This window comes from Equus asinus, chromosome 8 (assembly GCF_041296235.1).
Source record: "Equus asinus isolate D_3611 breed Donkey chromosome 8, EquAss-T2T_v2, whole genome shotgun sequence".
Lineage (NCBI taxonomy): Eukaryota > Metazoa > Chordata > Mammalia > Perissodactyla > Equidae > Equus > Equus asinus.
This window is the reverse complement of record NC_091797.1, coordinates 100602272-100618713: the sequence shown is the minus strand read 5'-3', so window position 1 is coordinate 100618713 and position 16442 is coordinate 100602272. Positions and strand designations below refer to the sequence as shown.

General features: G+C 43.1%; 1 long non-coding RNA gene across 1 annotated transcript; it reads left to right on the top strand.

Moving 5' to 3' along the window:
* Positions 1–653: 653 nt before the first annotated feature.
* LOC106822106 (uncharacterized) lies at positions 654–2685 on the top strand. The gene is made up of 3 exons (XR_006531379.2): positions 654–811; positions 922–1007; positions 2150–2685. It is a non-coding gene; the product is annotated as an uncharacterized lncRNA (long non-coding RNA).
* Positions 2686–16442: the final 13757 nt, after the last annotated feature.

Sequence of the window (16442 nt, the reverse complement as noted above, 5' to 3'; positions counted from 1 at the left end):
TCTTTGCTGTCACCATCTGCGTGACGCACATCTGCCCCGTGCAGGCCTGGGAACACCGGTTTCCGAAGCCCCCATGCCCGCAGCCCCAGGATCTGGTTCTCAGAAGAGGGCTGTCCGAAATGAGGTGCTAATCTAGGCAGAGTTTCCCAAGCCCGATGAACCCGCAAGAAAACCAAGCGATGAATAAGTACTCGGTCTTCTTCCTACTGCCCTTTGCAACAACCTGCCATTTGCGATAAACATGACAGAGAACAAGCTAAACAGCGCTAGAGAAAACAGGAAAAATAAACTCGGGGTCTTTACATAAATATATGTTCTACCAAAATCTAAACTTAACCAATCCACTGGCACAAATCAAAAGGTCACTCGGAGTTCTCTGCTGCTGCTCACAGAGAAAATGATTATCTCACTGTTGTACCACTCGCTCCTATACAATGCAAAGCTTTGAACTGTTTATAACATAATACAACAGACGCACAATCGCTCAGGAACATTGCTGTTCTGCCCTTTGAAGCTGCCTGCAGCCCAAGTACTGCAAGGCAGGAAGTAGAAATCAGTGCTTTGATTTGTTTAAAATAAATTAAACACAAGTGGCAACCATATTTCCTCTTATTCAGAGGAAGTTACAAAAGGTACAGAAGACCAAAAATACCAGGTGACTTTGAAACGAAGAGCTAGTCCGTTTATAAGCAAACCCCCGAAATACTGGCCTTCAGCATACATTCAAAGACCTCGCGTGCACAAATTTTAAAGAGATTACTTCTGTTCAAAATAACTTGGAAAGAACTGTGGGTTTCTTTCAAGTTGAACAGTGAGTGACTCAAATAAATGTGCCTCAACATTTTAGAATCCAGCCTTTGTTTTCTCCTTTCAAATTCAAACTTACACTTAGTCTCATTGAGCCACTCTCTTCTTCACTAGACCTCACCATTTCAAAAGCTGCCCACGGAGGAAAGAACTCAAGTCCGGTGCGAGAGGCAGGGAGGGTGCGAGGCGGCAGCGCAGTGGTGAGTCGGGGATTCGGGGGCATCTGCTTCTGAGCAGCAGGGAGGCAGGCAGCCTGGGGTGAGGGCCAGAGGCCAGAGACCAGGGTACTTCCCGTGCACAGTCTTTGCAAGGACAACACATGGGTCCATGCTGGGCGTGGGCTGTGGGACAGGCCGGTGTGTGGCCTCGCAGGGTGTCATGAGAAGCAGGCACAATGTGCAAACCCTCCGGGCCTCCTGAGGCATTACCGTAGCTCTCTATTCTCATCCTCCTGAGCCAGAGAGCAAAATGTGGTGTGGACGGGCGTGGGCTCAAAGCCCAGCATCTCTGTTCAGAGCGTGGCCTCAGTTCACTCATCTGTAAAATGGGGATAATAGTATCTACTTCAGAGAGTCGCGAGGGTGAAGTGATTTAATATTTATGAAGCATTTAGATTAGCATTTGGAGCCTAGAAAGTACTCCAAATGGCGGTGGTTTTTTAAAGGCCACTACTAAGGAAAACTGTGTGGCATGGCCCGTGGTCCCTTCCATGCAGACTGGAAGGCGACACCAGACCGAGGTGCAGCAGCTGCTGTCTGACTCGCATGCACTCGTGTTGTTTCCATGGTTCTGTCCATGCTACCTGTTCTCCACTTGTCACCTCTGGGTCACCTACTTCTCCTACACCACCCTGATGGAACGGCTAGCTCCAACGACACGAGTGGGACCCCAGTGATGCCTTTTCCAAGCTGGCCTTACTTGTGCTTAGGGGCAGCTCCTCTCCCACATATGTTCACCATTAAGTAAACATCTGTGTGTCCCCACCTTTGATACCTCTCGAGGTCCTGTCACTCTCCCATGCCAGACTCAGAAGGCCATCCCTGGTGTTCTCCTCCATCTTCCCACCGACCCGGGGGAGTGCACCCCTCCCCATGACTTCCACCTCCACCTCTAACGCAATAACTCCCAAAACTGTGTCTCTGGGGCCCAGAAGCCCTCCCTGCGTTCCAGATGCTCCATACTTCCGACCACCCTATAGATATCCACAGGACTTTCAACCCCCAACAATCCAGTCTCCACTAAACTGGTTCACACTTTGTTGAAAATCAATCGACCACATTTGTGTGGGGCTATTTCTGGACGCTCTTCCGTTCCCCTGATCTGTGTGTCCCTCCCTCTCCAGTACCACCTGCCCTGGTGACTGCAGCTTCGCAGGAAGTCTTGAAATCGGACGGCGTGTGTCCTTCGACACATTCTTCTCCTTCGAAGTTGTCGTGTGTATTCCAGCACCTTGGCCTTCCCCAGAGCTTCACACTCACTGTGTCGATCTCTACAAAACAGCCTGCTGGGATGTTAACTGGACTGAGTTTAATCTGTACACCAATTTGGGGAGAACTGACCTCTTAGCAGTATTGACTATTCCAATCCACGAAACAATACATGTCTCCATTTATGTAGGAATTCTTTGATTTCTTTCATCTGTGTTTCATAGTTTTCAGGAAACAGTTCTTGTGTGTATTTTGTAGGATTTGTGCCTAAGTATTTCATGATTTTTGGTTCTATTGTAAATGGAAATGTTTTTAATTTCAGTTTCTAATGGTTTTTTACTAGTATACAACTGAATTCACCTGCAGTCTTAGCTTTTGTGTAGATGCCACTGGATTTTCTACGTAGAAAGTCACATCATCTGCAAATAAAGATGGTTTCTCTCTCTCTCTGATCTGTTTGCCTTTCATTTCTCTCTTTTTCTTGCCTTCTGCACTTGCCAGAGCCTCCAGGACGATGGTGAATAGAAGTGGCGAGGTCGGACACCCTCGCCTGGTTCCCGATCTCAGAGGAAAAGCATCCCCTCTCTCTCTATTATGCATGAGGCCACTGAAGGGGCTTTGCAGACGCCTCTACCAGGGTCGGGAAAATCTCTTTAGATCCTGGCTTGCTGAGTTGTCTGTTTAATCACAGATGGACGCTGACTTTCGTTAAATGCCGTTTCTGGATCTATTGAGACGATTATAACATTTTCCTTCTTCAGTCTGTTGACATGAAAAATTACGTTGACTGACTTTCAAAGTTAGAACCAACCTTTCATTGCTGGGATAAACTCTACTGACCATGATGTATGACCCTTTTTAGACGCGGCTGAATCAGAGTCAATGACATCTGGTGAGGATTCTCACACCCGCATTCAAGAAGGACCCTGGCCTAGAGTTTTCCTTTCCTCCAAGTCTGTACAGGCCAGCATTTACATCAATTGCAATTTAGCTGGATCCTTTCAAGGCTTGTTTTTAAGCTTTTGGGGGGAGGGTCTAAGCTACTCTCACTCTGGGTTTATTTACCCCACTACCAAAGTAGGACCCCTTGGGGGTCTCTACAGCCTGCCGGGGGTCAGCAAGAACTGTCCACTGCTGCTGAGCCCTTGGCACCGGCCCCCTTGCGGCTCCTTGGCAGTTTTCCTCGGCCCTTCTCCTGGCATCTCACATGTGCATGCACAGCGCAGTAACCCACAAACGCCGCGGGCACCCCCTGAGGATTCCCGCAGCTCCTCCTCTGCAGAGTTCCCGTCTCTCCAGGCTCTCTGGCCCACAAATCCAAGCAGAGTCCCTGCACTCCCATCTCCACTCTTCAATGCAGTGGAGCCACCAGACGCTGCTCGGGTCCTTGTTCCCCATACTGCAGTTCACGAAGCACCTCCAGGCAGAAATCGGGGCCACTACAGCACTTACCTTTCCTGTTCCCTTTTTCTCAGGCATCACAGCTCTGTGCTGCCTATTGTTCAATGTTTGGAAATAGTTGATACATATATTTTGTCCAGGTTCCGGTCACCGAGGGCAGCAGGGTATGTGCAGTAGTAACCCCATCCCATTGACTTGACCTTGTATGTCCCACACCAGGATAGTTCAGCCAGGCACCTGTGCTTGACCAGCCGCACGGAGTCCATCCCAGAGGGACTTGTTTCAATGCTGCTGCCAGAGCAGTCCTTGCTGGTGGCTGTCTCCAGAAGTCTGACATAAGAGGGTGAAGGAGGATGGCAACACCCAATCTAACACACTGCGGCAGGACCCACTTGGAAAACTTCCGAAGATAAATTCTGAAAAACAATTTTCATTACGTAAAATAACTGTCAGTAGATTTCAGTTATTTAAAAGTGATAAGTCTGGGGCTCATTTTAATTATCGTTTTAACAATTTAAACCTAAACCTATATTTTTTACAAACTGCATAAAACCAAGAATAGCTAAATAAAATAAAATTCATGGTAGTGAAAAATTGGGGAAAATGAAATACCAATTAAAGAAGAAATGTCTAAATAAACTATGATATATTAACCTGACAGATTTCATGCAGCTAGTAAAAATAAATAATGTGACATGAAAAAGATACTTATGAGCAAAGCTGAGCAGAAAGAACCTAAACTGCCCATATATGATGATCACAACAATGTAAAATATGAATTGACAAGGGAAAAGACTAGAAGAAAGCCTGAAGAAAGGAAAGCAGCTATTATGCTAGGATGGTATGAGTGACATGTTCTTTTATCGTTTTTTCAAATGGTGTGATAAACCTTTAATAATTAAAAAGAAGGTTTTAGAAAAACAACTTAACACCCAGCCACAGTACCATTCAAACTTAACAAACAATAATAATAGGAAAGAACGAGGAAGTCACCCGCCAGCTCCCACAAGGGCGAGAGCAGAGCCCTTCATGGCAGACGTCCTACCTCCTGCCCAGAAGGGTGTACCTATGCTGCCCACGGCCCGGGCAGAGCTGGAAAGGACAGCAGACACTTTAGGAACTGAGAGCTGCAGAAGCACCCGTCAGACCCCTACAACACAACACACGGGTTTTTGCCTTTTAAATGCCGATTTAAAAAAAGGGGAAATCTGTACTGCTACGGACTTGGAAGTGTACCGTTTGAGGGCTTTCTACAGCATATGAACAGGCCACAAATCTTCACTTTGAACAAACCTATGGGAACAGCAGTGACAATCAGGTGAAAGCACAGGCAATGCAGAGCATTCACACTGGGCCAGTCTCTTGTTTGAGGGATCTTGAGAGAATATGCATATCCTGGGACCACAGTCACCAAATCTCTAAAAACAATCCTGAGGAAAATCAGGTGTGTGAACCCGCGCTCAGGGACACCCGTGGCACCATCACGGGCTCGCTCTCACCGGTACAGTGCTTCCACCGGGCTCTGTGCCGGCACGGCCCACATCAAGGGGCAATGTGCCTGCTGCTGCCTGTGCTTCCTGAAGCACGTGCGAAGGGAAGGCCAGGAGTGGGAGACCTCCCCGAGTCACCCCAGGATGTGTGCGCCGAGGACTCACTCAGCCTCTGTGCGCTCCCCTTCCTGTTCTGCACAGCAAAGGGATGCGCTGCTGCTCCTTTGCACTACGTGGCCCTTCCACGACGCCCACACCTCCCGTCTGCTGGCTGTGCACATCTCCAGGGCTTCGTCCCACTCTGGCCCAGTTTCAGGCCCATGGGCCCAAGCCACCCTTTTACCACAGCCACTACAGAGCCGAGCGAGATCCAGGTGCGGGCTGTGGATTGGGAGGTTTGCGATTTCAGATCTATCGATCTTCAGTAATGGTGACGACAATGATGACACCAGGTGGCACTTATTCTAACAGCATTCACGTGTGCCAGGCCCTTTCTAAGTCATTTCCAAAGGTTTGCTCATTCAACCTTCACAACCACTCTGAGGATGATGATATTATCGTTACCTGCATCTTAGAGATGAGGAAAGTGAGGCACAGAGATCTTAAGTTGCCCAAAGTTGTTGTTCACCATAGCAGGGATTTTGGAGAAGTTGGAACCCTGGTGTGTTGCTTGTGGGAATGTAAAATGGTTCAGCTGCTGTGGAAAACAGCTGGCAATTCCTCAAAAAGTCCAACACAGAATTACCATGTGACCCAGCAGTTCCATTCCTAGGCGTACACTCAAAAGAGCTGAAGGCAAGGACTCAAACAGATGCTTGTACACTAATGTTCAGAGCATTATTCACCATAGCCAAGACTGGAAACCATCAAAGTGTCCGTCAACAGACACCTGGATCAACAAAACGTGGTCCATCCATTCAATGGAATATCATTCAGCTACGAAAAGGAATGAAATTCTAACACATACTAGGACATGGATGAACCTTGAAAACATGCTAAGTGAAATAAGTCAGACACAAAAGGACAAATATTGTCCGATTCCACTTATACGAGGCACCTAGAGCAGTTAAACTCATTCTGGTTTAAAGATGGGGAATGGATTGGTGAAGAGCAAAACTAAAGAACAGAAGGTTTCTACAGTAATGTAGGTGAGAAATGATGAAGACTTGCTTAAAACAGCACTGAACAGATTGATCTGAGAGATATCAGGAGACTAAAATTGACCTGACTCGGTGGTTATCGGATTTGAAAAAGAAATAGACGGAGGAGCCAAAAATAATCCCCAGGTTTCCAGTCTGGTTAACTGCATAGATGAGTACTCTCCTCGCTGGTTCAATTATTCAAGAGCTGAGAAGCTCTCGTTCATCACTTTTTCAGAAGTTATTAGCAGATAATGAGGAAGCAGGTAATGCTTTACAAAAAACCACTTGAGGAATATTACTCAGCAATCAAAAGGAATAAATGTCTGATGACTGCAACATGGCTAATCTGAAAAATATGGTGCTGAGCCAAAGGTGCCAGGCAAGAAACAATATGTATTGAATGACCCCATTTATATGAAACTCCAGAAAAAGGTAAATCTAATCCCCATCGTGAGAAATTTGCTCAGTGTGCCTGTGAATGAGGGGCTGTGAATGAGGAGTGAGGGAGACTGGGGAAGGGGGACTTCCAGGGGTGATGGGAATGTTGTAGCTTTCGATGTTGACAGTGGTTAGAGTGACCACTTCACTTAAAACGAGTGCATTTTACTGTATGTAAATTATACTTTAATAAATTTGATTTTAAAAATTCAAAAAAATCAGAACTTTAGATAAACTCATTCTCTTCCTTTGAACTAAGGATTACCCTAGAAGAGTTCACGGACTTGAACTAATAACAAATCTTTGCAGTCACATAGATTTCTACTTTATGAACCTCTACTTAAAATGAGTCCAACATTGAATATTGTCAGTCTGTTAAATTTTGGTCATTCCAATAGGTGTCTAGTGACATCTCATTATGACTTTAATTAGCACTTCCCTTATAACTAAGGATATTGAACATCGTTTCACGTGCCCATTGGCCATTCATGTATCTTCTGTGAAATATCTGCTCAGATCTTTTGCCTACTTGTTAATGAAGTTGTCTTCTGACTTTTGAGCTATGTGTTCTTTACATGTTCTGCATAAAAGCTCTTTGTTAAATATACTGTTTTTGGCTTTTCCTTTTCTTAAGGGTGCTTTTAAAAAGACGAGAAGTTTTTAATTTCAATGAAGTTCAATTAATGTTTTCTTTTATGGTTTATGCTTTTTTGTGTCCTAAGGAATCTGCCAAGGTGACAAACAGTTTTAGCTTTTATGTTTAGGTTTAGGATCCATTTCAAGTTAATTTTTGTATATTGTTATCAGACAAGGATCAAAATTCATTTCTTTCCATGCGGATATCCAGTAGTCCCGGCACCGTATGTTGAAGAGACGATCTTTTCCCCATTGAATTTCCTTGGCACCCTTGTGTAAATCAATTGACTATATATGTGTGGGTTTATTTCTGGACTCTCTACCCTGTTCCACTGATCTGTACGCCTACCTTCATGCCAGCGCCACACTGTCTCCATTACTATAGCCTTGTAGTAAGTTTTGAAATCAGGTAGTTAGTAGAAGTTTTCCAATTTTGTTTTTCATTTTCAAAATTGTTTACCTTTTTTTTAAACTTGGCTTCAGTCTTTCGTATTTCCTCATAGATTTTAGAACCAACTTGCTATTTTTTTGCATAAAGGCTGCTGGGATTTTTATTTGGAACTGCATTGAATCTATAGGTTACTACCGGGGAATTGAAATTTCGGCAATATTAAGCCTTCTTACTCATGAACTTGGTTTTCATAAAAGAAGACCATTTCCTTAGGTCTTCTTTAATTTCTCCTAGCAATGTTTTGTAGTTTTTAGTGTACCTCTCTTGCACGTTTTTTTTCTTTAAGATTTTATTTTTCTTTTTTCTCCCCAAAGCCCCCTGTACATAGTTGCATATTTTTAGTTGTGGGTCCTTCTAGTTGTGGCATGTGGGATGCCATCTCAGCATGGCCTGATGAGTGATGCCATGTCTGGACCCAGGATCTGAACTGGCGAAACCCTGGCTCGCCGAAGTGGAGCGCGTGAACTTAACCACTTGGCCGTGGGGCTGGCCCCGCACATATTTTGTTGTATTTATCTGTAAGAGTTTTGGGTTTTTTGATGGTATCGTAAATGGTATTTTTTTTAAAACTTCAGTTTCCGTCTCTTGCCAATATTTGAAAATACAATTGATTCTTTAATATTAACTTTGTATCCTGTGACCTTGCGAAATTCACTTCTAAGCTCTAGTAGCTTTTTTGTAGCGTCCCTGGAGTTTTCATTGTGCAGGATCATGTCCTATCTAAGATGGACATGTCACCTGTGAATAAACACACTTGTACTACTTTTCAGTTTGTATGCCTTTTTCTTGCCTTATTCCACTGGCTAAGATGTCACTAAAATGTTGAATAAAGACGATGAGAGCAGACATCCTTCTCTTGTTACTGATCTTAGGGGTAAGTGTTCACTTAGTCTTTCATCCCCAAGTCTGATATTAGCTCTAGTTTTTCAGTATTTGCCCAGTACGAGGTCATGTAAATTCTCTTCCTTCTTGGTTTGCTGAGAGTGGTTTTTTATTTTGTGGGTTTTTTTTTTTTTAGATTGGCACCTGAGCTAACAACTGTTCCCAATCTTATTTTTTCTTCTGCTTTTTCTCCCCAAGTCCCCCGCGTACATAATTGCATATTTTTAGTTGTGGGTCCCTCTAGCTGTGGTATGTGGGACGCTGCCTCAGCGTGGCCTGATGAGCGGTGCCATGTCTGCGCCCAGGATGTGAACTGGCGAAAGCCTGGGCCGCTGAAGCGGAGCGTGCGAAGTCAACCACTCAGCCACGGGGTCGGCCACTGCTCTGTGTTTTTTAAAAATCATGAATAGATGCTGGATTTTGTAAATGCTTTTTTTTTTTTTTTTGCATCTATTGAGGAGATCTTGTTTCTTTCTTTTTCATTCTGTTAATACGGTAATTACACTGATTTTTGCATCTTAAACTGATCTTGCATTAGTGGATAAACTCCACTTGCCCATGGTTTATCATCAGTTTTTAAATGTTGCTGGATTCAATTGGCTAATATTTTTAAAGAATGTTTATGTCTATTTTCATGAAAGATACTGGCCTGTAGGTTTCTTATAATATCCTTGTCAGGTTTTGGTATTAGGGTAGTGCTGGCCTCACAGAGTAGGTTGGGAAGTATTCCCTTCTCCGTTTTCTGAGAGATTTTGTGTACGATCGGCATTATTCCTTCTGTAAATGTTGGGGAGGAATCACCACTGAAGCCACATGGGCTGGGAGTTTCTCTTGTGGGAAGGCTTTTAAATACAAATTCTATTTCTTTAGCACATGTGGGGCCACTCTGATTTTCTCTTTCTTCTTGAGTTGTTTTTGGTAACTTGAGTATTTTAGATAGTCTATTTCATCCAAGTTTTTGGATTTACTGGCATAAAGTTGTTCATAATGTTCCCCTATTTTTCCTTTTAATGTTTGTGGAATCTATTCTGTTATTTCTCTCATTTCTCATAGTGGTAATTTCTGTCTTTTTTTCTTTTTCTTAAGCAGTCTAACTGGAGGTTAATTGTATTGATCTTTTGAAAGAACCAGGTATTGGTTTCATTGATTTTTACCTATTGTTTGTCTGCTTTCTATTACACTGATTTCAGTTGTTTACTATTTTCTTCTTTATATTTTAGGCTTAATTTGCTCTCCTATTTTTAGCTCCCTAAATGTGAAGCTTAGATCATTGGTTTTTAAGACTTTTCGACTTTTCCAGTACAAATATATATATATGTGTGCATATATATATATATATATATACATTGCTGAGGAAGATTTGCCCTGAGCTAACATCTGTGCCAGTCTTCCTCTATTTTGTATGTGGGATGCCACCACAACATGGCCACAACATGTGGTGTAGGTCTGTGCCCGGGAACAAAACCCAGGCCACCGAGCATGCTGAACTTAACCACTAGGCCACAGGACCAGCTCCCCCCAAAAACATTTTAAAGTATAAATTTCCCTCTAAACTGCTTTAGTTGCATCCTGCCAATTTTATGTTATTTTTTTACATCATTCAATTTAAAATATCTTCTAATTTACTTTGTGACTTCTTTCTTATGGGTTATTTGAAAATGTGTTAATTTACAAATATTTAGGGATTTTTCCAGGTATCCTTCTCTTATTAATATGCAAGTCAATTTTTCTTGTGGTCAGAGAACATACCTTGTATCCTTAAACTGATTTTCTGCCCACTTGTTCTATCACTTACTGTGAGAAGTGTGTTGGAATCTCTAAGCACAAGTGTGTGTTTCTCTACTTATCCTTTTAGTTATGTCAGTCTTTGTGTGATGTAATTTAAAGCTCTGTATTGGGTGCTTATATATTTCAGATAATTATGTCTTCTTGATGAGTTGATCTCTTTATCAGCACGAAATATCCCTGTCTCTCGTAACAGTCCTCGTTCTGAATTCCACTTTGTCAGATATTAATAGAGCCACTCTGGCATTCTCATAATTCATATTTGCATGATCTTTTTCCATTCCTTTACTCTTTTGCATTTTCATTGTGGTAACATATACGTAAAATTATCATTTTAACTATTTTTTAAAGTGTACAATTTAGTGATATTAAAAACTTTCAAACATTGTGCAGCCCTCACCATCATCCATCCCCATAACTCTTTTCATCTTGTGAAACTGAAACTCATACCCATCAAACAAGAACTCTGCATTCCCCCCGCCCCCACACAGCTCCTGGTAACCTGTCTTCTGCTTTCTGTCTCTGTGAATCTGCCTATATTGGGTACTTCATATAAGTGGAATCATACAGCATTTGTCCTTTTGTGTCTGTCCTATTTCACTTAGCATAATATCTTCAAGGCTCATCCATGTTGTAGCACATATCAGAATTTCATTCCTTTTTATGGCTGAATAATATTCCATTGTGTGTACATACCACATCTTGTTATCTATCCATCTGTTGGTGGACACTTAGGTTGTTTCCACCTTTTGGCTATTATGAATAATGCTGCTATGAGCATCTGTGTACAAGTATCTGTTTGAATCCCTGCTTTCAATTCTTTTGGGTATATACCTACGAGTGGAATTCCTGGGTCATATGGTAATTCTATATTTAACTTTTTAAGGAATTGTCATACTGTTTTCTACAGTGGTTCCACCAGGAATGCACAAGTGTTCCAATTTCTCCATACCCTCACCAACACTTGTTATTTCCTGTTTTGATAGTAACCATCCAAATGGGTGTGAGGGGCTATCTTACTGTGGTCGTCATTTGTATTTCCCTGATGACTAGTGATGTTGAGCATCTTTTGGCCATTCACATGTCTTATTTGGAGAAATGTCTATTCAACTCTTTTGTCCAATTTTGAATTCGGTTATTTGGTTTTTCGTTGTGGAGTAACATTCTGATTTTTCTAAAACACATTTTATCTTGACTTGTCTTGCCAACTGAGACGTTTTATTTTGAGCATCAGAAGCTGAAAGAAAAAACTACTAATTCGTATTCAAAGCCACATTCTTTCTTCCACTGGGTGCCATAATTTTTAACAAGAATGCCATTCCATTTAAGTGATTAAATGTATAGAAATATGAGATTTACATTTCTCGCCATCATTCATGTAATAATCCACATTTAGCAATGTGGCAGGAAAAACTTGTACATAACTGCAAAATGAAAATCTGTTTCTTCCTATCCTCCTGAACGTTAGCATTCCTCAAATTACTGATATTCATGATTTTGACCACACTTTCTTATAGATATGTGGCACCAACTCTGACAGTAAATGAATGGTGATCAGATTGAAGTACCTCTCTTCCTATGTGTTTCAAAACAGTGACAGGAAATGGAAAAAGGGAAAACACCTCAGAATTTGCAAGCTAGTGATGGAGCCCTGACCAGCACAGGAAGGAAATGACCTTGGGAACACCTGTGTAGCAGCTAGAGCCAGGCTTGCCTCTCTCGGATGTCGTGCAAACAGCATGCGTGCCCGCTTGGGGCGGGTAACTGACAGCACGCTGGGCACAGCCCGCCCGGGGCTGCCAGACCTGGACTCCACCAGTTCACCTCTCCCTCAGCCTTTCCTTCCAGAAGACTCACTTTGGACACAAACTGAAATACTTACACACGGCGTGATACCATATCTGGGGGTGTTTCTAATTAATCCCGGCATAGGGGCAGGCGGCCTGGATGAAACAGGACGGCCGTGAATCGGGACCTGTGGGTCTGGGCGATGGGTCACGGGGGTCACTACACTATTCTATTTGTGCACATATTTGTATTTGCCTACAATAAAGTTGTTTTTAAAAAAGAACCTTCCTCCCTCCCTTTCTCTCCTTGGAATTTGCTAAACCTCCAAATGTTAATAATGTTCTCTAAACACAAACAAAAGTGTGATTATCTCAGCAGAAACGCGTCAGCGCTAGTCTTACAGATGAGCTCTGCATCTGCTCACTCAGCGTGTACTGACGCCCCAGGTCCTCTCCTGTCGTCGAGGAGCAGCGGTGAGCAGGTGTCCTATGGGGGAGGGTTGGGACGCAAAGTGGGGACAGAGTGGAGAGCGGAGCCAAGCAAGGGTGGGCCATGGGGCTGGGGGCTCTGTGAGGCTGCAGTGCGGTCAGGCTGGGCTGGGCTGGGCTGAGGCCTCGCAGGCCCTGGACAGACTGTGGCTTGTATCCAGGAGACAAGGACCTGCCTTCACACAGGCCTGACTAACCATTAACCACATTCCAACCAGTTTGTTGTTTTACCAAGGGATAAAGAGGGACCCCGCCCAAGAACAGGAGGAACCCAGCCTTCGCCGTCTCCACAGCCTGGTAGCCAACAGGCACCAAGTGATCAGCCAAGGAAGGCAGCGGCACAGGCTGTCCTCAGGCTGCAGAGCTGGGCTCTGCTGTTTAGAGGAGGAGGGTGCTGGTCCTCCAGCCTCCCACCCAGGGCTCACTGCCTCTGACAGCCCCAGAGAGCAGAGGCCACTTCTCATGGCTCCTTCTCTCTTGAACTCCAGCAGTGTCAGAACTGTCAGATGCAGGAAGGAGCCAAACAGTTCTTAGTGACAGAAACTTGAGGCCTGGTGAGACCAGGGGCTCTTCCACTGGAGCCTTGACTTTCCACACTCACGATAGAGTTGTTCACTCTTTCTTCCAGCAGATACTTCTGGGGTGCCTACCACGACCAGGCCCCAGGTGTGCTAGGACCTGAGAAAGCAGGATCTGGGCAGACTTGGAGGCAGCGAGCGGGGGATGGGGCCAATTCAAGAAAGCAGGAAAAACCTGTGCAAAGGCTCCGGGGCGAGACCATGCATGGTCTGCCGGGGACCAAGGCGGCTCGTGTGAATGGGAGAGCTGCAGGTCGCACAGGCCATGGCTACAGTGGGGTCTTTGGCTGTTACTAGGCGAATAGGGGCCACAGCAAGGGTCTGAACAACGAGCAAGAGGATCTGAGGAGTCAGGTCTTCTCTCTCACACAATTGGAGAGAAGGTCCTTGGGTGAAAGGACCGTTTGACTTTGCTCATTATTTCCCACAGGGCTTCCCTGGCACACATCTGACATGACAACTGCCAGGGAATCGATCCTGAAGGCCAATCACCAAAACTAAGGTGACAGTGGACTTCCAGGCTCATTAAACTAATTTCTTCGAAGTGTTAAGAAGAAAGTGCTTGAATTAAAATAATTCACCCTAAGAAACCCTAAGATGGTTCAACATCTGCAAGGCAATCAACGTGATACACCACATTAACAAAATGAGAAACAAAAACCACGTGATCATCTCAATAGATGCAGAGAAAGCATTTGACAAAATCCAACATCCATTTACAATAAAAACTCTCAATAAAATGGGTATAGAAGGAAAGTATCTCAACGTAATAAAGGTCATATATGACAAACCCACAGCCAACATCATACTCAACGGACAAAAACTGAAAGCCATCCCCCTGAGAACAGGAACAAGCCAAGGGTGCCCACTGTCACCACTCTTATTCAACATAGTACTGGAGGTTTTGGCCAGAGCAATTCACCAGGAAAAAGAAATAAAAGGAATCCAAATAGGCAACGAAGCAGTGAAGCTCTCGCTGTTTGCAGACGACATGATCTTATATATAGAAAATCCCAAAGAATCCAATGGAAAACTATTAGAAATAATCAACAACTACAGCAAAGTTGCAGTGTATAAAATCAATTTAGATAAATCAGTAGCATTTCTATACTCTAATAACGAACTAACAGAAAAAGAACTCAAGAACACAATACCATTCACAATGGCAACAAAAAGAATAAAATACCTCAGGGTGAATTTAACCAAGGAAGTGAAGGACCTATACAATGAAAATTATAAGACTTTCCTGAAAGAAATCAATGACGGCATAAAGAGATGGAAAGACATTCCATGTACATGGATTGGAAGAATAAACATAGTTAAAATGTCCATTCTACCTAAAGCAATCTACAGATTCAACACAATCCCAATCAGAAACCCAGTGACATTCCTTACAGAAATAGAACAAAAAATCCTAAAATTCATATGGGGCAACAAAAGACCCTGAATTGCTAAAGCAATCCTGAGAAAAAGAACAAAGCTGGAGGCATCACAATCCCTGACTTCAAAACATACTACAAAGCTACAGTAATCAAAACAGCATGGTACTGGTACTAAAACAGGTGCACAGATCAATGGAACAGAATTGAAAGCCCAGAAATAAAACCACGCATCTATGGACAGCTAATCTTCGACAAAGGAACTGAGGGCCTACAAAGGAGGAAAGAAAGTCTCTTCAACAAATGGTGCTGGGAAAACTGGAAAGCCACATGTAAGAGAATGAAAATTGACCATTCTTTTTCACCATTAACAAAAATAAACTCAAAATGGACCAAAGACCTAAAGGTAAGACCTGAAACCATAAGGCTTCTAGAAGTAAATATAGGCAGTACACACACTCTTTGACATCAGTATCAAAAGGATCTTTTTGGACACCATGTCTTCTCAGACAAGGGAAACAAAAGAAAGAATAAACAAATGGGACTTCATCAGACTAAAGAGCTTCTTCAAGGCAAGGAAAACAGGATTAAAACAAAAAAACAACCAACCAATTGGGAAAAAATATTTGCAAGTCATATATCCAATAAAGGGTTAATCTCCATAATATGTAAAGAACACACACAACTCAACAACAAAAAATCAAACAACCCGATCAAAAAATGGGCAGGGGACATGAACAGACATTTCTCCAAATAAGATATACAGATGGCAAATAGGCACATGGAAAGATGCTCATCATCACTGATCATCAGGGAAATGCAAATCAAAACTACACTAAGATATCACCTTAAACCCATCAGAATGGCAAAAACAACCAAAACAAAAAGTAACAAATGTTGGAGAGGTTGTGGAGAAAAAGGAACCCTCATACACTGCTGGTTGGAATGCAAACTGGTGCAGCCACTATGGAAAATAGTATGGAGATTTATCAAAAAATTAAAATAGAAATAACGTATGACCCAGCCATCCCACTACTGGGTATCTATCCAAAGAACTTGAAATCAGCAATTCCAAAAGTCCCATGCACCCCTATGTTCATTGCAGCATTACTTACAATAGCCAAGATGTGGAAGCAACCTAAGTGTCCCTCAACTGATGAGTGGATAAAGAATACTACTCAGCCATAAAAGGATAAAATCATCCCATTTGCAACAACATAGATGGACCTTGAGGGTATTATTTAAGTGAAATAAGCCAGATAGAGAAAGACAATCTCTGCATGACTCCACTCACATGTGGAAGTTAAACATGTAGACAAAGAGAACAGATTAGTGGTTACCAGGGGAAACGGGGTGGGGGTGGGCACAAAGGGTGAAGGGGTGCGCCTACAACACGACTGACAGACAATAATGTACAACTGAAATTTCACAAGGTTGTAAACTATCATAATCTCAATAAAAACTTAAAAAAAAAAATTCACCATAAGATGTGAATAAATGAAAATGAATGTCAAAACCTTCCATGGGGCTGGCCCAGTGGTGCAGCAGTTAAGTTCACATGTTCCACTTCGGTGGCCCGGGATTTGCCAGTTTGGATCCCGGGTGTGGACATGGCACGGCTTGGCAAGCCACACAGTGGCAGGCGTCCCACATATAAAGTAGAGGAAGATGGGCACAGATGTTAGCTCAGGGCCAGTCTTCCTCAAAAATCAAATAAACAAAACGACAAAACAAACAAACAAACAAACCT